General features: G+C 51.9%; 1 protein-coding gene and 1 pseudogene across 1 annotated transcript in view; one reads left to right on the plus strand and one right to left on the minus strand.

Annotated features, from left to right (window-relative positions):
- The window catches only part of LOC130026627 (polypeptide N-acetylgalactosaminyltransferase 12-like), a 427,747-nt gene that overhangs the window by 385,560 nt on the left and 16,096 nt on the right, over window positions 1-26,091 (minus strand). The window lies entirely within an intron of this gene.
- Window positions 4,580-4,735, plus strand: LOC130026788 (uncharacterized; annotated as a pseudogene).

Raw genomic sequence — 26,091 nt, forward strand, 5'->3', positions numbered from 1 at the left:
TAGGAAAGCAGGGGTGAGGAGGCATTCTCCACTCCTCTCTCCTGGGGTATAATCTAAGGTGGAGGGTGGGGAGGTGGTCATTTCTTATTGCTACTCTTTGGACTATTTCTATGGGGGTGAGTATTTCTGCTCCTGGGACTCCTTATTGTGTAGTGTTGGAGGACATGTCTCCTATCTCAGCTCTGTTCTCTGTTGTGGGACATTTCTCCCCCCAGAGCTCTTGTGTCTAGTATTGGAAAACAATTTTCCCCAAAATCCCTAGTGTTTTTTTCTGGAGGAAATTTCAGCTTTGCTCATACCTGGTGCTGAGTTATTGTGAACATTTCTGTCCCTGGAACCCTGCTGTCTATTGTTACGGGAAACCTCTGCACCCCATGTAACTGGTGCCTACTGCTTAGGGCCTTTATTTGCCTCCCAGACCACTAGTGTCTATTAGTAGGGGACATTTCTGCCCCCCACATCCCCGGTGCCCAATGTTGGGGGAGATTTCTGCCTCCAGATGCACGGTCTTCCCCACACCACCAGCTTGTCCTTCTTGACTGTTACCACCTCCAGCTCCTCGGGCTTTATGATCTCCACTGTGTTTTCCTCCACTTCAGTGCCCTTAGATTGACTAAAACTGGATAGGCTGAGGGGCAGCCCCAGGCTCTCAGCCAACCAAGGGAGGTGGAGGGCTCGGGAGCAGGGTCAGCCTGGTTTTGCCCCCCCCCGCCCCGGGTATCCTGCCTCCTGACCCTCATTGGGGGCTTCTCCCTCCTAAGGACACTGACATTCACAATTTCAGGACACCTTTGTGTCAAAGCAGCAGCCAAGTCCTGGCCTGAGTCAGGCCACTGTGGACTGTCCAAGTGTACTGTTACTGCTCAGGCAGAGTCACAAGTGGAGGGCCAGTACGGTCACCCCCTTCCCCTCCCTCACCCCTTCCACCTAACAGGGAAATCTCTCTTATGCCCTCTAAGAATTTGAGGAATCCTTCCTTAGGGCACTGGGAAAAGGTCGGCCCTGTCTGCTTGCAGCACTTTTCTTTGGGTGTTGGCACCACACCCAGACATGCTCAGGCTTTACTCCTGACTTAGCTCAGGGACCATACCTAGTGGAACTAGGGGGGCCCATTGATCCAACGTCAGCAGTGTGCAAGACGATCACTTTATCTGCTGGACTAATGCCCTGCTGCAAGCAGTTCTTTTCTTTCAGCTGCTTCCCACCTAACTCTCCTTCCTGTAGAGTTGGGCTCCCTTAAAGATGCCTCACTCCCCCTTCTGTACTGCACAGTGCCCAGGGAGACAGCCCCGTGGAACCCGAGGCTTCCACTCCCGAGCACTTTCAGACTTTTCAAGAATGGGCCCCAGGGATATTGCTGGGGTGAAGGTGCTTGCCTTGATGTGGCCCAGCCCTGTTCAAGTCCTGATACTAGGATCTCCATAGCCCTGCTGAAGAGGAGAGGGGACCTCTGCCCACATTTCCCGCAGGCTAACTTCAGACAGGCTATCCTGGAGAGCAGGAGCTGCAATGAGGCACAGGGTCTGGGAAAGACGAAGACAGGCACGGAAATCACCCAGGATGACCCAGAGGTGGTCTGTCACTCTGTTCAACTTAGAAACCAGGGAAAATCTCCCAAATTTTCCTACATTATTGATATGCTCCAGATCCTTCTCTGCACCAAGAAACCTTGGTCATTTCTTGTTCCATACTCTCCTGTCAGCTGCTTGCTAATACCCCGACGCCCATCAGATCTGCTGTAAAACTGATCTCTCGCCTTGTGCGGTGTTCAGACTTTGGAACTATTCATTCCATTAGCACTATTATCTCATCATGTTCTCCCACTTGCCAAAATGTGCCTTTTTTTCCTTTATGGGTCACACCCAGCGATGCCCAGGGGTTACTCCTGGCTCATGCACTCAGGAATTACTCCTGGTGGTACTCAGGGAACCATATGGGATTCTGGGAATAAAATCCAGGTCAGTCATATGCAAGGCAAACACCCTACTCACTATGCTATCACTCCAGTCCCAGCTTCTTGGTTTTTAGTTAGCTTTAGGCAGAAATTTTGGCAAAGTACGTATGTGTTCATAGTCGTTCAAAACTCAAAGTTATATTAGTGCTGCAATTCTCATTTGTGAAACAACAAAACTCACTACCAAGCAGGGGAGAAAGCAAGAGAAGACCAAAAGGAAAAAGAGCAACACCCAAGCAGTGGCACCTGGTGCACTGGAGGAGTTGGCAGAGAGCATGGCAGCTGGATGGCACTGCCACTCATCCAGTAGAGACAGCACTACCACAGTGGAGTGGTTAAGGCCAGCCCCCAGCACCTCCAGTGGAGAGAGCACTACCCCAGTGGAGTGGTTAAGGCCAGGCCCCAGCACCTCCAGTGGCGACAGCACTACCCCGGTGGAGTGGTTAAGGCCAGACCCCAGCACCTCCAGTGTGCCCTTGGTCTAGAGGAGGTGCGAACTGGCAGGGCAGACAAGGGGCGGGGAGTAAGAGGGGAGCCAGAGCAGGAGCAGGGGTCAGGGGTGGAGGATGCGGAGGGGCAGAAGGCAGGCCCCAGATCATTGCCCCAGAGGGCCATGACATGATGCAGGAGAGAACAAAGTGCCAATAAGACACCAGACAAGTTGTGACCCTCTATGAATGGGAGTGGTAGACATTCAGAGTTGGTTAGCTTCCAGAAATGTCTACTGACATCAGGACCACTTGGACAGTCTGACAGAGTCACAGGGAGTCCGCAGGCAGGCAGGGAAGGCAGGGTAACTTTGTACTTACACTCCCAAGAAAAGCCTCGTGGAAACAGTGGGCCCCATGACCCCCAAGACAGGGCAACATAGGAAGCAGAGCTCGTTGAAGGTATTGGAGGTGCAGCCCTTCCCTGCTTTTGCTGGACACGAGAATCCATGGTCTCAGCAGATGCTGGGGGTTCCATATGGAAAACAAGGTTCTCTCTGTTCCTCACTTTAGTATCTTATTGGCATTAGATCTCCAGACAGAGCTAGAAGCGCAAATAAATGTCCACTTTGACACTGTGTATTCCCACTTTGGAAAATACCCTCTCCAGGCGCTCTCTAATGGCAGTATCATGCCCCTCTGCTGGTAAACTCATGCTAGGAGTGAGCCTCCAGAGACAGCGACAATGTCAGGTAGACCGTGAGGTGTGGCTAGGGATAGGGAAAGATACTGCGCAGGTCTGGGAGGCAGGAATAGTGGTGGGATGCAGCTCAACTGGGAGCAACCCATTGGCCTCAGTTGAGAAGTCATGACCTGCGCCGAATCAGTGTGGTCGCTCCTGCTGGTCACCTTGTGGTACCCAGCCCTTCCACTCTCTTGAGTCTGTTTTCCTCTAGTGCCCAATGATTGACTGGCCTGAACCTCAAAAGATATGCTTCCCCCTTTGCAAATTGTTCCAGGAAGCAGACCCGTTTGCCTTTGGGCCAAAGGATCCAGAGACAGGAGGAAACCTCAGTCACTGTGGACCCGTTGCCCAAGGATTCAAAAACTCGACCACCTTCTTCAGGAAGACCCTGGCTCTGGACTTAAGAAAATCCTCGTTGGAGCCCTGGAATGGACCATCCTGCAGTCTGTAAATGATAAGGTCCTAGTGTCAGAAGCCTAAGAGGACTGAAAGAGAGCCTCAGAGGCTCTGCTCCAGCTCTTGGTTGAGGCTGGGCACCAGACCTCCTGGAAGAATGAGCATTTAGAAGTGAAAAAAAGAAAAACAAATAACCTAAAAAAATCAGCAGTAGGGCTCCAGAGGCATAGAGGTTGATCCTCGTAGTGCCTGAGAAATGGCACCAGGCTCTAGGTGCCCTGACCCAGGGTAGGGCCATTGGCAGAGGTCTGTGCATACCAGACTCTGAGGCAGGGGGCTCTGATCTCTCGCTGTGCCACAGAGGTAAACAAACTATCTACCTCCAGGTCCCCATTCAGGGGTGACACTCATGACTAACAAAGGGCCCCAGTGGCTACCAATTGCCCAGATGGCACAGTCCCTGGGATTATGATGTGAAAACCCACATCTAACTTTTGCGACTCTAGATTTTGATGTGAAAACCCACTTAACTTTCACGACCCCAGCCTTTCTGCTTATTGGATGGGACCCCATCCTCTGACTTGCAAGAAGCAGTGGACTAAATCTCTTGCTCAGAACCACTGAACAGTTCAGGAGCAGTTTCCAACCTGAGTGGCATCCGGATAAAGACCATAAGAATGAAGCCCTGAATCCCTCTGGAAAGACTGGGTAGGGGCGGGTGCACTCGGGGAAGGATAGGGACAAGCACAAAACATGGTGAGACCCCACGATCTCTTAATTTTCATATTAAAAGGGAAAGGTAAAATGTAAAGGCACTCCCGTTGATCGTCGATTTGCTCAAACGGGCCCAGTAACGTCTCCATTGGAGACTTTGTTGTTACTGTGTCTGGCATATCGAATACGTCACAGGGAGCTTGCCAGGCTCTGCCGTGCGGGCGAGTCACTCTCGGTAGCTTGCCGGGCTCTCCCAGAGGGGTGGAGGAATCAAACTTGGGTCGGCTATGTTGGCCGCTTGTAAGGCGACCGCCCTACCACTGTGCTATCACTCCATCCCCCGGAGCTTCTCGGCCTTTTGGCTAAGATCAAGTGTAGTATCTGTTCATATTAAAAATTGAAATTTATTTATTTGGATTTATTTTTTAATTGGGTTATTATTTTATGTTTTGAGTTTGCTCCTGCACATATGGATGTGCTGGAGGCTGTGTACCTTTTTTTTTAATCCAAGAATTTTCTTTTTATTATTTTTTATTAGTGAAACTCCATGAGGTACAATTGTAGACTTATAAATTTTTGTGCTTGGGTTTCAGTCACACAATGATCAAGTACCCATTCCTGTACCAGCACCCATCCTGCACCACCACGGGTCCCAGCATCCCTCCTACCCCCCCAACCCCCTTTCCCACCCTGCCTCTTTGGCAGTGCATTCCCCCTTGTTCTCTCTCTCCCCATTTGGGTGCTGTGGTTTGCAATAGAGGCACTGAGTGGTAGTCATGTTTGGTCTATAGTCTACTTTCAGCATGCATCTCCCACCCTGGGAGGATCCTCCCAGCACCCTTGATTTGGTGCCCTCTTCTCTAGCTGAGCTTCCTTGGAGACTGTGTAAATTCTTTAATTGCAGAGTACGAGTCTCAATGTTGTTCTGTTTGGGTCATCTCGCCACTCCTAGTGCGCAGCATCCCTGCCATGGGGGCACGTCTGCAATTGCTTTGTGTAGCCGCAGAGCCTCATAGTCCCATAGCCCCATTCCTCAATGGGAAGGGGCAGAGGAGGGGAGAAGGGAGGGGGCAGGAAGGAGGAGGGGGAGAGGAGAAGGGCGGGAAGGAAGAGGGAAGAAAGACAAGGTTGGGGTAAATGAATATGATTTTGACAGGGTAGGTAAAAGACGGAATTACAGGTGAGTAAGAATTCTGTTTAACCATTTCTGACTCTTGGGGGGAACACATCACTTTCAGGCAGGTCACTTTGTGCCCTGGGATGGGTGTCTGCAGCCTCCTTACCTCACGGGCATCACAGTCTGTCTGATCTTCTGCCAACACAATTTGTCTTTGACGGGTTGTTGGCTCAGGTCTGTCTTGGATCTGGGTGTGATTTCCACCTCTAGGTGAAAGGGAGGATGGGGTGTGCATGGGGTGTCTTTAGGAAGGACACTGCCTTCTGGTTCTCACAGAACACTTGGGGTTCCAAGGCGGGTGTAGCCCGTAGGATGGCGGGGATCAAACCCAGATCAGCCACGTGCAAAGCAACAACTACCACTGTACTATCGCTCCAGTCCTTGAATTTCTTCTTGGAGGAAGTTTCTGTTCATTATTCCTCTCTGCATTTGTTTAATGGGGTTGGGAGATATATTTTTTGTAAAGTTCTACCAATGTGCTATATAACTTGAATATTAGCCTTTCATCAGCTAGGTATTGGGTAAATAATTTTTCCCATTCTGTGGGCTATCTTAGTAGCTTAGACGCCATTGCTTTTTTTTTTTTTAAAAAACGCATTAGAACTGCTTTGTCACCTCTTGATAGATCAACCAGACTCAAGCTTAGCAAGGACATACTTCATTTGAGGGAAACAATGGAAGAAAGGGACTTAGTAGATATATACAGGACACTTCATCCACAAAAAGCTGAATATACATTCTTCTCAAGCGTACATGGAACATTCTCCAAGATAGACCACATGCTGAGCCACAAAACATGCCTCCATAAAATTAAGAAGGTAGAGATTGTATCAACAATCTTCTCAGACCATAATGCGCTGAAATTAGAAGTAAATCACACACAAAAACAGAAAACTAAATCAAACACCTGGAAATTAAACAGTGCACTATTGAACAACGAGTGGATTAGACAGGAAATCAAAGAGGAAATCAAAAGATTCCTAGAAACGAATGAAAATGAGAACACGAGTTACCAAAACTTATGGGACACAGCAAAGGCTGTGTTAAGAGGAAAGTTTATAGCTCTACAAGCATTCCTCAGGAAGGAGGAGCAAGCACACATAAGTAACCTAACCTCACAGCTTAAGAGCTTGGAGAAGGACCAAAAAAAAGGAGCACAACCCGAACAGGAGAAAGGAAATAATAAAACTCAGAGCAGAGATTAACGAGATGGAAACACAAAAAACAATCCGAAAGATCAATGAAACCAAGAGCTGGTTCTTTGAGAAAATTAACAAGATCGATAAGCCTCTAGCAAAACTCACAAAGAAAGGGAGAGAGAAAACCCTAATAAACCGAATCAGAGATGAAAAGGGGGTCATTACAACAGAAACCACAGAAATTCAGAGGATCCTCAGGGAGTACTTTGAGAAGCTTTATGCCAAGGAACATCAAAACCTCGAGGAAATGGATAAATTCCTAGACTCCTACAGACTCCCAAGGCTGAACCAAGAAGACCTGGAATACCTGAATAGACCTATCACCATCAAGGAAATTGAAATGGTAATAAAAAGTCTCCCCAAGCACAAAAGTCCTGGCCCGGATGGATTCACTAGTGAATTCTTCCAAATCTTTAAAGAGGACTTACTCCCAATGCTCTTTAAGCTTTTCCACGAAAATGAAATATCAAAAACACTTCCGAACAGTTTCTACGAAGCAAATATCACACTGATACCAAAAGCAGACAGAGACACCACAAAGAAAGAGAATTACAGGCCGATATCCCTGATGAACACAGATGCAAAGATCCTCAATAAACTACTAGCAAATAGAATCCAACTACTCATCAAAAAGATCATACACCATGACCAAGTAGGATTCATCCCAGGGATGCAAGGGTGGTTTAACATTCGGAAATCAATCAACATAATCCACCATATCAACAAAAGAAAAGATAAAAAGCATATGATCATATCAATAGATGCAGAGAAAGCATTTGATAAGATCCAGCACCCCTTTATGATGAAAACCCTAGCCAAAATGGGTATAGAGGGAACCTTCCTCAACATAATTAAAGACATCTACCACAAGCCTACAGCAAGCATCATCCTCAATGGGGAAAAACTGAGAGCCTTCCCTCTAAGATCAGGGACGAGACAGGGATGCCCACTCTCTCCACTGCTGTTCAATATAGTACTGGAAGTACTTGCAATAGCGATTAGGCAGGGAAAAGATATTAAGGGCATTCAGGTAGGAAAGGAAGAAATCAAGCTCTCACTATTCGCAGATGATATGATACTCTACTTAGAGAACCCAATAACCTCCACCAAAAAACTCCTAGAAACAATAGGCTCGTATAGTAAATTTGCAGGTTATAAAATCAATACCCAAAAGTCCATGGGTTTCCTATACGCAAACAGTGAGAGAGAAGAAAGCAACATGAAAAAAACAATCCCGTTCACAATTGTGCCCCAGAAAATCAAGTACCTAGGAATCAGCTTAACTAAGGAAGTAAAGGACCTGTACAAAGAAACTACAAAACGCTACTTCAGGAAATAAAAGATGACATGAGGAAATGGAAAGATATCCCCTGCTCATGGGTCGGGAGACTTAACATTGTCAAAATGGCAATACTACCGAAAGCATTGTATAAATTCAATGCAATCCCTATAAGGATACCCATGACATTCTTCAAAGAAATGGAGCAAACACTCCTGAAATTTATATGGAACAATAAGCCCCCACGAATAGCTAAAGCAATTCTTGGGAAAAAGAAAATGGGAGGAATCAACCTCCCGAACTTCAAACTGTACTACAAAGCAGTAATAATTAAAACAGCATGATACTGGAACAAAGGCAGAACTGCAGACCAATGGAACAGGGTTAAATACACTGACATCTCCCCTCAATCATATGATCATCTAATCTTTGATAAAGGTGCAAGTAATGTGAAGTGGAGTAAGGAAAGCCTGTTTAATAAATTGTGTTGGCATCACTGGACGGCAGCATGCAAAAAAATAGGCTCAGAACTCTGCCTAACACCATGTACGAAAGTAAGATCAAAATGGATTAAAGACCTCAACATCAGACCAGAAACCATAAGGTGCATTGAAGATAAAGTTGGCAAAACCCTCCATGACACTGAAGCTAATGGTATCTTCAAAGATGCCACGCCACTGGCCGAGCAAGTGAAAACAGAGATAGATAAATGGGACTATCTTAAACTAAGAAGCTTCTGCACCTCCAAAGAAACAGTGACCAAAATACAAAGACAGTCTACAGAATGGGAAAGGATATTCACCGAATACATATCTGACAAGGGGTTGATATCCAGGATATACAAAATACTGGTTAAACTCCACAAGAAGAAAACATCCAACCCCATCCAAAAATGGGGCAATGAAATGAACAGAAACTTTCTCAAAGAAGAAATCCGAATGGCAAAAAAGCACATGAGAAAATGCTCTACATCATTAATCATCAGGGAGATGCAGATCAAAACCGCAATGAGATACCATCTCACACCTCAGAGACTGGCCCACATTCAAAAGAACAAAAGCAACTGATGCTGGCGTGGATGTGGCGAGAAAGGGACACTCCTTCACTGTTGGTGGGAATGTCGACTGGTTCAGCCCTTCTGGAAAACAGTCTGGACGATTCTCAAAAAATTAGAAATTGAGCTCCCATTTGACCCAACAATACCACTCCTGGGAATATATCCCAGAGAGGCAAAAATGTATCGTCGAAGTGACATCTTCACTTGTTTGTTCATTGCAGCACTCTTTACAATAGCCAGAAACTGGAAGAAACCTGAATGCCCAAGAACAGATGACTGGTTAAAGAAACTTTGGTACATCTACACAATGGAGTACTATGTAGCTGTTAGAAAAGATGAAGTCATGAAATTTACATACAAGTGGTACAATATGGAAAGTATCATGCTAAGCGAAATGAGTCAGAAAGAGAGGGATAGACATAGAAAGATTGCATTCATCTGGCGGATATAAAGTAACAAAGTATGAGATTAATATCCAAGAATATCAGAGATCAGCACCAGGAGGATTACTCCATAACTTAGAGGCCAGCCGGGTATCCTAGAGGAAAGGGCAGTTCAGATAGAGAAGGGAGCACCAAATAAAGGATGTTTGGAGGATCCTCCCAGGAGGGGAGATGCATGTCGAAAGTAGACAATGGACTGAACATGTTTGCCACTCAATGCCTCTTTTGCAGACCACAACACCCAAAAGGAGAGAGAGAACACAGGGGATTGCCCTGCCACAGAGACAGGGGGGATGGGGGGATGGGGGTGGGAGGGATATTATCCATGGTGGTGGAAAATGGGCACTGGTGGAGGGATGGGTATCTGATCATTGTATAATTGAAACCAAAGCACAAAAAATTGTAAATCTACAACTGTAAAAAAAAATAAAATAAAAAAAACACCTCTAGGGAAAAAAAACGCATTAGATTGGTGTATCTTTGATTTTTCTGTTCTCTTTTCATGCTTTATATTTTATTGAATTTTTTGCAAATCTTATTTTGTTTTCATAAAGTTGTTGACAATAATTTATTACATTTAATATTCAAACACCAATTCCACCACCATCGTACCTTCCCACCACCATATTTTGAATGTTACCACTCCAAATCTTAGAGGTACTCTCCTGGGGTCATTGACATTGTACTCAGGGGCATGCAGATGACAGGCTCTAGACATGGTGAATCCCATGGCAAGGGCCACCCACAATCTAGAAGCAACTGCCAACTGCTGGCAGGACACACCTCGCCCAAGACACATACCCACACGGCCTGGGATGGATCCATTTATTGAAACAAGCTTGGAAATAGGACAGTGACTGTCAGAGAGTGACCCAGCATGCCTCCTTCCTCTCTCTTCTCCTCAATTCATTAGTGCCCAACCAGCCCCCAAAGACTGTCTAGAACTGGTTGCTCTGATGTTTCCAGCCCCCATTAGCTTCAGGGCTGCCATATGGAGAAACGGGACTGTGTACTGGGGAGGGAGAGCTCCCACCTCAAGCCCTTGTTTGGCTTTTGGAGCTATCATGACTGAAGTTTGAGTGTGGCCCAGTTTAAATTTCTGCTCCCAACATCCCTGGTGCCTAGAGGTAGGAGACATTTTTGTCCCACTGATCCCTGCGGTCTAGTGTTGGGGGACCTTTCTGCCCCCTTGATCCCTAGGGTCTAGTGCTGAGGGAAAGTGGAAGAGTGGGGAGGAGGGAGGAAGGAGGAGGGTGGGAAGAACTGGATCAGGGCTAGATTAGGTGGAATTGAAGAACACAGAGTACATCATCAGGGTAGAAAAAGTGGATTAATGGTGAACAAGCTTGCCAGCTGAACTCAAGCAGACGAGCTGGATTCTGGTTATTTGTGGGCAGGTCATTACAGGATCCGGATCTGAGGTCTGCGGCCTCCTGTTCCTCACAGACAGGAATAGGAGGGTCTCTCTGGGTTCTTCACACAATCCATCATCCCGCTCCCCAGGTCTGGACACCAGACCTTAGTCTCAGACCTTAGTCATCCAGATCCTTAGTCTTCTCACACGCCACCAGCCTGTCCTTCATGACCATCACCTCGAGTTCCATAGAGGTCATGGTCTCACAAACCTCCACTATGTTCACCTCCAACTCCGTGTTCTTCGACACTGGATTGACTAGGGGGCACTCCAGGGTCTCAGCCAAGCAAGGAAGGTGGAGGCATCTCAGGGGTCCCGCATGGCTCCACCTCCCATATAGCCCCACCTCCAGATCCCCATCAGGAACTTCTCCCTCCTGGAGACCCACCGCACCACTCACCCTCTTCAGGGTACCCTTGGAATTCCAGCAAGGCCTGGGGCTCAGTTGCTCCTGATTTCAGGACTGAGGATCCCCTAAAGATGAAGGCACCAGGTGAGTAGGCAGGTCTAGGACCTGATGCGCCTTCCTGTCCCTGAGCCCCTGCCCATCCCCTCACCTGGGTTTCCCTCAGCTCCCTGAAGGTGGCCTCCAGCAGGGCCTGCTGCCTTGTTAGCACCTGCTGCAGCTGGTCCATGAGCTCCTTGTGCCTCAGCACCTGCTCAACCTTGGAGCCCATGTGAGTGGGCCATTCAGGTGTGGGGTTGCAGCTGTGTGCTGCTTTTGGCACCAGCAGAAGCATTCCAGGCTGCAGGCACTGCACCTTCTCGTCTTGCATGCACATCTCTGTCATGAGACAGGGTCGAAGGCTGTCCAGATCCCACCACAACATTCAGGGCCCAGACACACACACACAGGCCCAAGGAAAACAGCACATGGGGTTACCTGTCCCCTGCACATTCCCCTGGGGGTCTTTCTCCCAAGACCTAAGAGAGGGGGCCTCCCTATACCTCGACCCCGCAGCCTCCCTGCTACTAGGACCCTCTCTGTTCAGTGAGGGCCAATCCACACCCCCACAACCCCTCTAGCCTTTTCTAGATTTTGATATATTATAGTGGGTGGCGTCCTGGCCTGTCCTTCCTCCCACCAACCCAGGCAGGCTCCTACCCTCACAGTGGGTCTCCCCCGGCACCTTCTGTCATTTCTCCATATCCACCTTGTCCTGATTCACTCCCCTTGCAGCTGATCCGGAGCTGACTCTGCAGTAGCACCTGCTCCTCCTCCTGCTTATTCTCAGAGACCGACACTGGTCAGAGGCCACGTCCTACTGCGGGAGGCCGAGATCCCAGTCTTGTTGCTGCCGCAGACACTCACCTGTTTGTCCTGCAGTCCCACCTGTGGGCACAAGGCTGGGAGTGAGGACAGGCAGCCAGGGCATCCTGCTCTGGGTCCAGGGATGTGGAGGTCAAGCACCGACTCACAGGCCCAAGTCTGGCAGCGCCTGGGCAATCTGTCCCCTGCACAGGTCCCCATGGTCTTGCTCCAGGGGCCTAAGAGATGAGACCTCCCTTGACTGGGGACCCTGTCTCCTGTCCTGTGCTCAGGGATCACCCCTAATGGTGCTCAAGGATCCATACGAGGTGCCAGGAATCAGCCCAGGATAGAAGTATGCAAAGCAGACACCTCACCACCTGTTCTAGCTTTTGATATATTACATTTCCTTGTTTGTTTCCTTATTTGGTTTTGGAACCACAGCAGGGATCAGTCCCAGCCATGCTCAAGGGCCTCTATGGGACGCCAGAGATTGAAGTCAGATAGACTGAAGTCCCACTTCCATATCTAATGCAAATATAATTTGTTTGCCATTTATAAGTGCCCATATAGAGTTTCCCCTTAAAGTAAATGAAATAATTATTTTTAAAAAAGAAATTAAGTAATGACATGTTGAATGGTGCTCAAAGCAGGACACATTTGAACCACTGATCTACTCATCATGGAATGTCTCTAAAGTCAAGTTCAGCATCACACTTCCCCAATTCTATAATGATCGCAGCGACTCAGCTGAGCTCTAGATTTTACCTCAGAAAATGTACTACACGTCTAATTCTATAAATCCAAATATAATCCATTCTCCTCTTAAAAATTTTTTATTGAATCGATGTAAGATAGACCCTTACAAAGCTGTTCATGATTAGGCTTCAGTCATCGTTGTTCACCCATCCCTCCACCAGTGTACATTTCCCACCTCCAGTGTTTCCAGTTTCCCTCCCAACACCCTCCACCTCTCCACCTAGGCCAGCCTTTTTTTAAAAAAATTTATTAGTGAAACACCATAAGGTACAGTTATAGACTTACAAATTTTTGTGTTTGGATTTCAGTTATACAATGATCGAGTACCCATCCCTCCACCAGTGCCCATTCTCCACCACCACGGATCCCAGTATCCTTCCCACCCCCCTTCCCCTCATCTCACCCTGCCTCTGTGGCAGGGCATTCCCTTTTGTTCTCTCTCTCCTTTTGGGTGCTGAAGTTTGCAAAAGAGGCATTGAGTGGCAATCAAGTTTGGTCTATAGTTTATTTCCAGCATGCATCTCCCATCCTGGGAGGATCTTCCCAATACCCTTTACTTGGTGCTCCCTTCCCTATCTGAGCTGCCTTTTCCCCCACCATGTGTGGCTGGCCTCCAAGCCATGGAGCAAACCTCCTGGTACTTATCGTGACTATTCTTGGGTGTTAGTCTCCTATTTTGTTACTTGATATTCTACAGATGAATGCAGTCTTTCTATGTCTGTCCCTCTCTTTCTGACTCATTTCACTTAGCATGGTACTTTCCATGTAGTATCACTTGTATGCAAATTTCATGAATTCATCCTTTCTAACAGCTGCATTGTATTCCATTGTGTAGATATACCAAAGTTTTTTAACCAGTCATCCGTTCTCAGGCACTTGGGTTTTTTTCCAGATATTCAGTTCAGCCTTTTTGGAAGATGTTTTTATTATCTATCTTTCTCTCTGTTTGTTCCTGTCTTTGTCTGTCTCTGTCTCTGCCTTCTCTCTCTCTCTCTCTCTCTCTCTCTCTCTCTCTCTCTCTCTCTGTCTTCCTTTTTGTGGTTTACAATATACATACTGAAAGGGTATCAGGAATATCCCTTTACCTACTTTTAACATTCAAGGATTTCAAATTTGGACAAAAAATAAAATTGTTGTTTCAGGCACGTTGGCCAAGGGAGAACTAGAAATGTCTCTGCTATGGACAACCAGGGATCTGCAGATCTGCAATGACTGACCACACCCTGGGCCCTGCTCTCAGTGTCCAGACAAGTCCTGAAGTCCGGGAGGTCTCCCTACCCCAGTTCGGAATGGGATGGACACCTGCCTGCCAGGACACTCCTACAGAGGATGAAGTCCTCAGGCCACCTGGGCTCACTAAACTGGCCTGGATTCTCATCTTCACAATAGCCCGGCCTGGGTAACCGTGACATGACATGACAGGTAAAATACTCATAGTATTATACGTGTATCTCCTGGGTGGCTCACCACAGTCTTGGAAGAACAGAGTGGGGGTCTGGTGTTCTTTGGGAGGTCAGGAACTGTGCTCAAGGGCCGCTACATTTTCTTAGCTGCCGGACGTCAGGGCTGGCACATGTCCAGCACCCCCCTCACCCTGCCACCTTTCTGCCCTAAGAGGAGCCTTCCACCTACCCCGTGACTTTCAGGAAGTGCAAGATGACATGTATTTCCTAGCCCTGGGGAAATAAAACTGGCCCCAGGACTGGAGTCTGGGGAGTAGGAGCAGATGACATGGGCCAGGAAAAGCCAACAGATCTGACCTTTCATGCCTGACTTTACGTTGAGCTAAATTTGAAGCGACAGATTCAAGGAATCTGTAATTCTCTTACTGAGCTTACGCAAGATGACAGGCAACATTGATGAGAAGCAAATTTCACCATTGCTGTAAACGTTTAACTTAAAGAGGTGAGGAAACAGAAACATCTGCATCGGCAACTTGTTACCGTGTCCAACTGTTGAACCGTGGGTCTTCTGGCAGGGAGAGCTGGAGGCATGCTGGGTGTGAGCAGGGCAGGAAACGCTCGGGCACTGAGGGTCTGCCCCAACGGCACTGCTGCCAATACCTAGACTAGCCCTGGTCTCTTTGGTCACAAATACTAACAATAATAGAAATGGGGAGTTGTGCTGAGCCCGCAGGGTCGACTCTCTGGTGCACTGAGCAAACACCATGGATTGCCTGAGGCTGCCAAAGCAGATGCAAACTCTGCAGGTGCCCACAGAAACCAGGCAGGGGAAGGAGACAGAGTCTGGGTGGGTGGCGGGATGCAGGGCAGGAATCCTGACAAAGGTGATCAGGAAGTGCTGACCTGGGCGCTAGTTTCATCTTGATTGACAGTGACCCTTGATGAGTATGGTGTCATTGAGAATATACCCTGGATGGTGGGATCCTGACGAGGGTGGGGGGGGGGGGGCAGGGGGGATATACCTGCTAACTGTGCTTTGCTCATTTACCTGAGCAGCCCAGAGGTGAAAACACATCACCCCACCCCCACGGCTGATTCTGGTCTCCTCACTACTCTGTGTGCCCCAGAGGCCAGATGGGGGCTGTGGTGACTGGGAACAGGCAGAGGGTCTCTAACTCAAGTAGCAACCCAGGTGGAAAAACTCCTTAAGGTCCAGAATGCCATGGGCAGTAAGGGTCCAGAACCAAACTGACTCCCTGGCTGCAGTTGTCTTTTCAATCAATGGGCCCTGGGCCTGCTCAGTGTCCAGTAGGGAGGAAAAGGTGTTTTCTTCAATGACTGAACACTGCTCTACTCAAACCAGTCAGGAGGGGGAGGGGGCTTTGAGCCAGTTGAAAGAATGAACTCGAGAAGGGCCAGTGAGCTGGAGGCTGGTCAGGCCCAGCCGTGGTCAGCTTTGGCCACTCCTGAGGGCCTCACTGTAGAATGGACATCTCTCAGAGTCAGGAGAGAAATGGGAAACAATCCCAGACAAACTCATCACTGAGCATCGCCAGAAGATTAACCTGCAGGTGCTAGTTTGTCAGGATCAGCCGCAGCGGGGTGAGCTAAGGGGGGCTCGCAAATGATTCTGTCTGCCAAGCCTCAGGGGAGGGAACCAAGGAGGCAACAAGAGGCAGAAGCGAAAAACTAGGCAGGACCTCTGAGAGACCCTCTCTAGGAGGTGGACAAGATGGATGGGTCAGGAATCACCAAATTTGACAAGAATCAAATGTGAGGTTTGCTCTGACAAAATGGTGACCAGAACCAAATGGCAACCGGCTGAGTGGACAGTAACATTCCTGGAGTCAAAGATCACCTTGTCCCAGGTGAGGAAGACAAGACTTAATGCCCACTTGGTGACAGGAAGCCACCAGGCTTCATTCCATGTTCCTTAACATTGACCCACGAACAGATGACTAGGACCAGACCAAGACAACTTCATAGCCCCCTTAGTCTAACCCAGGGCGCGGGTGTACCATTGCCTCACCTGAGGTTCGGAGAGTCCGCCCGGGAGCGCCCCCAGTAAGCTACTCCTATTTCCTTAACTTTATTTATATATCTCTGTCCTTCTGTCTGACCCGGATGGGGTTCCCAAATCTCTCACCGAGCAAGAGACTAAGGGAAAGCAGGTTACCCGAGCAGGGATGGAAGGAGCTCACAGGAACGCTCGAACACTGAGCGTAGAAACGGGAATCACCACTGTGGGAGCACCTGAGAGCACTAGGCACCACTGCATGTTAGATGAAAGTTGTTACCGCAGAATCAAGGTAGCCTGTAAACAACCTACATAATTATGCTGTGACCTGCTACTGCCCGTTTGGGGGATAGCTGGGTAGAGCCTGCACACATGGAATACACTAGGCTGCTTCCAGCAAATTCTTGGGTGCCACCTGTCTTGGTGAGACTCTGTATGATCCTAAAAGGAAAAACTCCAAAGACAGTCGTTCAATGGGAGAACAGCTCTCACCACTGGCAAGGGGTGAGAGGGCTCAAGCCCCTGATCCCCACAGTCTCCCAGCTCCCCAAACCTCAAGGCAAACCTGGACTTGGTGTTTCCAGAGCCCAGGGGCCCAGAGGCAGGACACAGAGAACTAAGCCCAGAGCCCCAGTAGAAGCTTCGAGAGGGTGTGCAGGATATGTGTGAGGTGTGAAGATCCATGAGAGTGAACGGGCGACCCCAGGCCCATGGTGCAGTTAGAGGGGAAGGGCTATGAACTGGGCACCGAGGGGTAAACCGGGACCTGCCTGTGCCTGCCCTGAACAGCCCTACCTGGCTGATCCCTGGTGCCTCCCCGATCCCTGGTTCCCATCCAAGTAGGAATGTGATAGGCAGGAAGGAGCATGGCTGGCCAATTTCCTGGAAATTACTGGAACAGGATGGCTCTGCCTTCTGAGGCTTTGCCATCTGGTCTGATACATGAATCTGGACACACTTCTTGTCACCAGTAGAGTGTCACTCAGCCAAGGCTGTCCCAACAGGTCCAGGTGTGCAGGAGCAAAGAGGAGTCAGGGCCTGGTTCTCTATTACATGGGGTCTGACCGTGCTGTGATGGTGGCAGTGGGACTTGTATTAGGGAATCTGATGGTCCACAAAGAAGTGGGGCGCTATTATCAGGGATCAGCTCCGTACAGACTCGGGGACACTAGAAACATGTTCCATTCACGGCCCCATCCTGCTCCACTGATAACACACTGTCTTCCTGCTAGGGTGGGTGCCATTCCGGGGGAGCCTGGCTGAGAGGACAGCACCTTGGACCCACCTGCTGCAGGAGCACTTTCAAGTGCTCATCCTGAGAAACCTGATGTGGCCACTAGGGGGCAAAGTGGGGTCTGTCCCTGGTGCACTGCAGAGGGGAATGGGGAAACAGGCACCAGGGGCAGGGGAGGCCATGGAGGTGCTGCAGTGGAAGGCAGGGCTCTGGGTGCTGCATCCTGCCCTCCCTCCTGGGGACGCATCCGTGATTGAGACCTTCAACCCTTGGGGTGGACTCTCCTGGGGTCATTGACAGGCTTCACACAGGGGCAGGCAGGTGAAGCGTCTTGGCATGGTGACATGGCTAAGGCTTCCCACAATCTAGAAGCAATTGTCAACTACTGGCCAGACCTGCCCCGCCCAGTGACACACACACCCACACAGGCCTGGGATAGATCCATTTATTGCAACAATCGTGAAAATCAGACAGTGGCAGTCAGGGAGAAAGCCCGCCTTCCTCCTTCCCTCTTCTCAGCCAGCAATACAAAGTCCCCAAACAGCCCCAAAGAGTGTGTAGAATCCGGTCACTGCATGGTACCAGTGGCCAAGGTTCAGGGCTGTCATGCGCAGAAACAGGACCCCACAATGGGGAGGGGAGAGCTGAGTTGTGACTTCTGACCTCCAAATCATTGTTTGCTAGTGCTGGGGGGATATATCTGCCATCCTGATCCCTCGGATCTTGTGGAGGGGGACATTTCTTCCCCACTGTTTCCTGGGGCCTAGTGTGGAGGGGGACATCTCGGCCCTTCCGGTCCCTGGGGCCTAGTGGGGGGGACATCTCAGCCCCCCCGATCCCTGGCTTCCAGTGGTGGGGGGGACCTCTCTCTCTGGCCCCCACGATCCCTGGCGTCCACTCATGGGGGGGCCTCTCTCTGTGGCCCTCCCCGATCTCAGGCGTCCACTGGTGGGGGGGCCTCTCTCTCTGGCCCCTCCGATCCCTGGCGTCCAGTGGTGGGGGGGCCTCTCTCTCTGGCCCCCCGATCCCTGGCGCCCAGTGGGGGGGACCTCTCTCTCTGCTCCCCCGATCCCTGGCGTCCAGTGGGGGGGCCTCTCTCTCTGCCCCCCCATCCCTGGCGTCCAGTGGTCGTGGGGGGGGAGTCTCTGTCTCCTCCCAATCCCTGGCGTCCTGTGGTGGGGGGTCCTCTCTCTGGCGTCCCCCGATCTCTGGCGTCCAGTGGTGGGGGGGTCCTCTCTTAATGGCACCCCCGATCCCTGGCGTCCAGTGGTGGGGGTCCTCTCTCTCTGGCTCCCCCCGATCCCTGGCGTCCAGTGGTGGGGGTGCCTCTCTCTCTGGCTCCCCCGATCCCTGGCATGCAGTGGTGGGGGGGCCTCTCTCTGCCCCCCCGATCCCTGGCGTCCATTGGGGGGGGAGTCTCTATCTGTATCCTCCCAATCCCTGGCGTCCAGTGGTTGGGGGGTCCTCTCTCTGGCATCCCCCGATCCCTGGCATCCAGTGGTGGGGGGCCTCTCTTAATGGCACCCCCCCGATCCCTGGCGTCCAGTGGTGGGGGTCCTCTCTCTCTGCCCCCCCGATCCCTGGCGTCCAGTGGTGGGGGTGCCTCTCTCTCTGCCCCCCCGATCCCTGGCGTCCAGTGGTGGGGGTGCCTCTCTCTCTGGACCCCAGATCCCTCGCGTCCAGTGTGGGGGCCTCTCTCTCTGGCTCCCCCAGATCCCTGGCGTCCAGTGGGGGGGTGCCTCTCTCTCTGCCCCCCCGATCCCTGGCATCTAGTGGGGGGTCCTCTCTCTCTGGCCCTCCCCAATCCCTGGCGTAGAGTGGGGGGGTCTCTCTCTCTGGCCCCCCTGATCCCTGGCGTCCAGTTTGGTGGGGGCCTTTCTGGCCCCCACCCCGATCCCTGGCGTCCCGTGCTGGGGGTGCCTCTCTGCGCCCCCGATCCCTGGCGTCCAGTGCTGGGGGGACCTCTCTGGCCCCCCCGACCCCTGGCGTCCAGTGGTGGGGGGACATCTCTGGCCCCCCCGTTCCCTGGCGTCCAGTTTTGGGGGAGACATCTCTGGCCCCCCATCCCTGGTGTCTAGTGAGGGGGCGTCTCTGGCCCCCCTGATCCCTGGCGTCTAGTGGGGGGGACATCTCTAGCCCCCGATCCCTGGGGTCTAGGGGGTGAGACATTTCTGTCCCCCTGCTCCCGGGGTCTAGTGGAGGGGAAACTGTGCCCCCTGATCCCTGGGGGACCCAGGGGTGGGGACATTTTTTCCCCGACATCTCTGGGTCTAGTGGAAGGAGACTTTACTGTCCCCCTGATCTCCCATTTCTTGAGATGGAGAATAGTTGTGCCTTTGCCCCGATCCCTGGTCTTGCAGTGAGGGATCTCCCTGGTTCTAGTGGAGGGAGAAGAGCAAAGGGCAGAGGAAGAAGGCAGAACTCGGGTGGCGTGGGGAGGACGGGGCTGGGCGAGATCAATTGGGTGAGAGAGGCAGGGTGCTTAGGTGCAGTAAAATCGAGGTGTCAGCTGGGTGTCAGGCTGCCAGTGGGGCTCTTGCTGACCAGCTGCGTTTTCTGGATTTTAGGCGGGTCATTACGGTACCTGGGTCCGATGTCGGTGGACTCCTCTTCCTTAAGGACAGCAACAGGAGCGTCTCCGTATCTCACACAGGTCATGGTCCCTGCCCCCTGGGACTGGACTGTCTCCTCCAGCTCCTGGACTCTGGCACTCCTCCTGCCTGGCCCCCTGCGCCTCCTCCTTCTCTGTGGCCTCCAGCTCCTCACGTTTTGTGTCCAGGAGCACCTGTGTGTTGTTTGTCTCCACGCCAATCCCTTTGGAGTGGATGGGATGTGGGGCAGCATTAGGGTCTCAGCCAAGGAAGGGAGGTGGGGGGCTGGGGGTGGGGCCGCCGGGCTCCCCTCTCCAGTAGCCCCGCCCTTAGACCCACAGGGGCTTCTCCCTGTCACTCACCCTTTTCCGGGTCTCCTTTCCCTTTCACCAGGTTCTGCAGCTGCTGTTTCTCCTGCTGAGTCCCACAGAAGAGCACCTGGGGTGAAGGCACTAGCTGAGGAGGCAGGTCTAGGGCCTTCCTGCCCCAGAGCCCGTGGCCCCTCTCTCACCTGGTCTCCCTCAGCTCCCTGATGGCGGCCTCCAGCAGGGCCTGCTGCCTTGGTGGCACCTGCAGCAGCTGGTCTATGGGCTGCTTCTGCCGCAGCATCCGCTGGTTCAGCTGCTCCTCCTTGGAGCCCAGGTGACTGCGGGCATCCAGGTGATCTTGTCGGCAGCTATGTGCATGTCCAGGTACCAGCAGATCGGCCCCAGGGAAGCCACTGGCACTGCACCTATTCGTCCTGCCCTGGCATCTGGGGGAGGTAGGACAGTGTCTGTGAGGACAGGCAGGAGGACCGACTACATCCCAGCCAGGAGATGCAGGGCTCAGACCCTCAGCCACAGGCCCCCATGGCATCTTTGTCCCAGAGCCTAGGAGTTGGGTCTCCCTATGCCTCGGACCCTGACTCCTACCTGGCAACTGCCAACTCCAGACCCCTCTGTGTAGTGTGGGCCAGTCAGTGCCACCACAGCCCTCAGTTAGGGCATTCTCACCTGTCCTTCCTCCCATCACCCAAGGCAGGCTCTTGGCCTCACAGGGGGTCTCACCAGCCCATTTCACAGACCAGGAAAGTCACAGCCCAGAAGGCTGAAGTGGTATGACCCAAAAATACCCTAGGGTGGAGGGGAGCTGATGGCCAGCAAATCCTGCACCCTCTCACAAAACTCTTGGTGTACAGCAACTTTTCGTGGGCTCGCAGTGAAGACATGTTGGAATGATAGGTGATAATTGGAGATGATAGGAGACTCGCCCAGCTCCAAGACTGGGAAATGTTACCCAGACCCCTTCCACTGTTGCTGAGACACAACTCAATCCTGGCCGGGCTCCCGGCCGGCCACCCCTCAGCCCTCAGACTCCAGGCGGCGCTGCGCCCGCTTCTCTCACCCCAGCTCAGTCCCCTCGGCCCCCACTCGCATCCGCAGTTGTTCTCCGGGTTCACCCGTTGTTCCTGGAACCTCCTGCCTCCACCTGGCCTTCGAAATGTTTTCAACGATGTGGCTGTTTAGGGGGCACCCAGAGGCCGGTAAACCTGAGAGGAAGCAGACAGTCAAGGACCCCAGACCTTCAACCGCACCCAAACTTCATGGTCCACAGCCCCGACTCTTGGTTCCTCCTGCTCATCTCGGGGGCTGCTCATTTCACACCACCATCTGCTGCTCCGGGCACCTTACTAAGTAGATTCTTTCCTGCTTTGGACCCACTGGAGCCCTCCTGGCAGTGCTGGCAGGGACACGAGGGACAACTAGAAACAAGCGTTCTATGTCCCGGCCCTAGAGCTCTCTGCATTTTCATGGTCGTACAATTCTGGGGAGTGGACAGCTGACCCCATTTCCTCTGGCTGCCCGCAGAGCAGGACACAGGTGCGGAGGGATGGGGGGACTCGCCCAGCTCCTGCTCCCAGCCTGTCTCCCCTGTCACAGTGCCCCATTCACAGGGCCCCTCCCTCAACACTCGAAGTCACTCCTCCCCGCCTTGCCCTCCTCAGACATCACAGGCTTCAAGCTCCTGGTGCTGTGCACCAGCCCAAATCACTCTCCCCTAAAGGATGACGCTCTGCCAGCAATCTTCCGTCTTTATCAGATACACTTGATGTTTTAAAATTCTGTTCTTTCAGCTCTTTCTGTCCCAAACAAGAGGGAAGGGGTGTTTTCGCACAGTTAGACCCACTGCTAGGAGGGACTGTGATGAGGGGTCTGGGAGTCGGGGACCCTGCTTTGACTCCCCAGTTCCTCAGTGCTGCCCTGAGATCCCACCCCCATCATTTCCTGAGCTGGGTGGGCCAGTGTACAGCCACCCAGTTCTTTGATCAGTGGGAACCCAGGAGATCCTATTCTGGTGGCAGGAGGAAACTGGGCCTGGAGAGAGGGTCTCTGGGGACTCCCATCCCAGAGTCCCGAGAGACCCTGTCGAGGGCAGAAGTTGCTGGAGGACAAGAATGCCTGAAAACTTGGCTGGAAATGGCCGGGGGCTTTATCCTGGGCCTCCTGGCCACACACTGACCATTGCAGAACCAGCGCATGGCCCAGTGTTGGCGGGTTAGCACCGACCTAGCACTTTTTCTTCCCATCTTTTCATGCTCTGCCGATTTCCAATGATCCCCTAGGGAAAGGGTCAACATGCGGAAGGTGCATTGGGGCCACTTCTCCCTTAAGCCTCCTTGAGAGAGGGTGTCCCGAGGGGCGCGGCCACGAGCATTTCTATAGGCAGGGATGTGGCCGTGGCCTCAGGACACTCTGGGTGATTCCTCCCTGCCTTGCCCTCCTCAGACATCACAGGCTTCAAACTCCTGGTGCCAAGCACCAGCCCAAATCATTCACCCCTAACAGATGACGCGGTGTCATGTGACTCTCCGCCTTTACAAGATATATCTGATGTTTTAAAATTCTGTTCTTCCTTCTCTTTCAGTCCTAACTTAGGGGGAAGAGTGTGGTCGCACGGTAAGAGGTTTTTGGCAGGAGGGTCTGTGGTGAGGGGTCTGCGCACCCAGGGACCCTACTTTGACTCCCCAGCGCCACTGAGGCAGCTCCTCAGCATTGCCCTGAGCTCCCACCCCCATTGTTTCCTGAGCTGGGGAGCCAGTGTTCAGCCACCCAGGTCTTTGGACAGCAGAAGCCCAGGAGGTGCTATTCTGGGGACAGGAACGGACAGGTCCTGGAGAGGGGCTCTCTGGGGACTCCCATCCCAGAGTCCCGGGAGACCCTGACCAGGACAGAGGCTGCTGGGGACAAAACTGCCGGAAGACTTGCTGGAAATGGGCCCGGGCTTGATCCTGTGGCCTCGGGGCCATACAGTGACCAGTGCAGGGCCAACGCAGGGCCTTTTCTTACCGTCCGTTGTGCTCTGCCAATTTCCAAAGATCCCCTAGAGATGACCCCTAGAGGTGACCCGTAGATGACCCGTAGAAGGGTCACCATCTGGAGGTGACCCCTAGATGACCCCTTGAACAGTCAACAGGGGGAAGGTGTGTTGGGGCCACTTCCCTCTCAAGCATCCTTGAGAGAGGGTGCCCCGAGGGGCGTGGCCACGAGCTTTTTTTATAGGTAGGGATGGGGGCGTGGCCTCGGGGCTGCAACCCCATTGGCCAGGGGGAAACCTAGAGCTCCCGGGGCAACCTCAGGATGAAGGCTGCACCAGCCTCTGCCCTGGTGGGCCTGACGGGCCTCCCCACCCCCACCCGGACCCTCGGGCACTGCCCCCTACCGACGATGGTGGCTTGGAACTCTGTGGGCCCCATGGTGGGCCAGGAGCACTGACCCTTTCGGTCTCCCATAGCTCAGTCCACGACTTTCTCATTCCCAGAGATCACGTCCCCCCGTGCCCAGGCTGAGCTGCAGCTGCCAGGATTAGCCCCTGAGCACCCCTAGGTCTGGCCTGGCTGCTGCTGTGGGAGCCCAGCGAGCCTGGCAGAGGGGCTGTCCTCGTTGCTGTCCTCACCGCCCCTCCCTCCCCAGGCCCCTCTCCTTTCTGTCCTTGGAGCCCCTGCCCTCCCTGCCCTTCCCCTCTCCTCTCCTGAAGCCTGCAGAGTTCTTGCTCCCACCATATCCGTTGTCCACGTTCGCTCTGTCCTTCTGTCTCTGCTTCCTCCCAGACTGGCAGCAGCCAGTTTGTGGGGCCTTTGAGGCCCCAGACCCAGTCAGTCCCTGACCAGTTCCCCGTGTTGCACAGAGACTTCCCTTTCTGAGCCCTGGAGGGCTCTTAATGACCCCACAGAATCTCCCCATCCCAGCTCTGCCCCTTTCTCTGAGACTCAGTCCATCCTATTGGGAGCTGGACACCAGACTTGGCCTTGGGGAAGCTGGACGCTTCTCTCATGTTGCTCCCAGCCTGTTCTGGAAATCCCTCTCAATACACACACTCCCAACTAGGGCCACTCAGCCTGGCCACGCTGCCCTCACGAGTCCTGCAGCCTGAAAGGAACCCCAACTCCCCCATATCGCCCGTGCCCACTATGGCACCCCCGAGTGCCCCTGTCCTCCCTTCCCTGAGCACATTCAGGCCCCAGTGGTCTGCGGCTGTCTCCTGTAGCTCTGACATCTCCCCCTCTCACATTCGCTGGGCTGAGAATCAAATCCATCTCTGATGGTGGGGCACAGTGTCACTGTGGGCTTGTGCTGTCTGGGGAGCTTGTGGGCAGTGAAGGGTTCCACACTGGGGTGAGGCTCTGGGCAGAAAAGGTCCATCCAGTCCTTGAGAGGCTTAGAAAATACCTGGAGGTTTGTAGGTCCTTATCCTGAAACATCGACTGGCCACTAGGGGTGGGAACTCACATAGCATTGGGGCAAGGTGGGGGGCTCTTCCTGGGGGGCACTGCAGAGGGGGTATAGATGGGATAGGCACCATGGGTGGGCAGTGACAGGCTCTGGACATGGTGAGACCCCATGGCACGGATTCCTCATCATCCAGAAGCACGAGCCATTCCTGGCAGGACCCGCCCCGCCCAATGGCACACACCCACACAGACTATGATGGATCCACTTATTGAAATAGTCGTGGTAACAGGATGGTGGTTGTCAGGGAGAGTGGCCCAGTCCTCCTCCTCTCTCTCCTCTGCCACCAATTTATGATTTCCTAAACTTCCCCAAGACATGCCTACCACTCAGTTGCTCTGACTTCTACTGTCTGATGCTACAGTAACTTATTAGTCCTTGTTTCTGGCAATTTTTCAGGTTTTACTGTTATTATTCAATCTCTATTATGTATAATAAAGTTTCTCTTTCTCCTCCTTCTTCCTCTCCCACTCTTTCTCTCTCTCTCTCTCTCTCTCTGTCTCTGTCTCTGTCTCTCTCTCTCTCTCTCTCTCTGAGCTTCTTAAAGTTTTCCATTAGCAACCTCTTTTTGTTAGGAAATTTTTTCCGTGGTCCCTGATTTTGAGGTATGTAAAATAAGGATACAAATATTTATTTGATAAATCATAAATAAATTTATTTGATTTTTTCTTTCTTTTTGGGTCACATCCAGCGATGCACAGGGGTTACTCCTGGCTCTGCACTTAGGAATTACTCCTGGCAATGCTCAAGGGACCATATGGGATGCTGGGAATTGAACCTGGGTTGGCCGCCTGAAAGGCAAACACCCTACCTGCTGTGCTATCGCTCCAGACCCCTACGTCATAAATAAATTTAAAGTAAAACAAGTATCTTTTAAGTTATGCAAACCCCGTGTGTAGTCTTGATCTACAGTTTAAGAAGCCAGGCCTGGTGCACACATAACCTGCTACCCTTATTTCTACACATATGTGAACAAAAGTGTGCACACATACATGCATACACATAGTCCATCTTCACTTTTACATACACGTGCACACACATAAAAATGCACACTTTTACACATGCACATACAGTACAATCCACACATCTATACACATGCATACACATACCATGTACATACAGTGCCATCCTCACGTCTACACACGAACATAAAAGTCAGATGTATGTTCTCACTGGTGCTGGGGGCCACCAGGGCCATCCCAGTGATGCTTGGGACCTCCAGGGCTGTAAATGGTGAAGTTCAGGAGGGGCCACGTGGGATAA

The sequence above is a fragment of the Sorex fumeus genome, unplaced genomic scaffold, assembly GCF_029834395.1.
Source record: "Sorex fumeus unplaced genomic scaffold, SorFum_2.1 ptg000034l, whole genome shotgun sequence".
NCBI lineage: Eukaryota > Metazoa > Chordata > Mammalia > Eulipotyphla > Soricidae > Sorex > Sorex fumeus.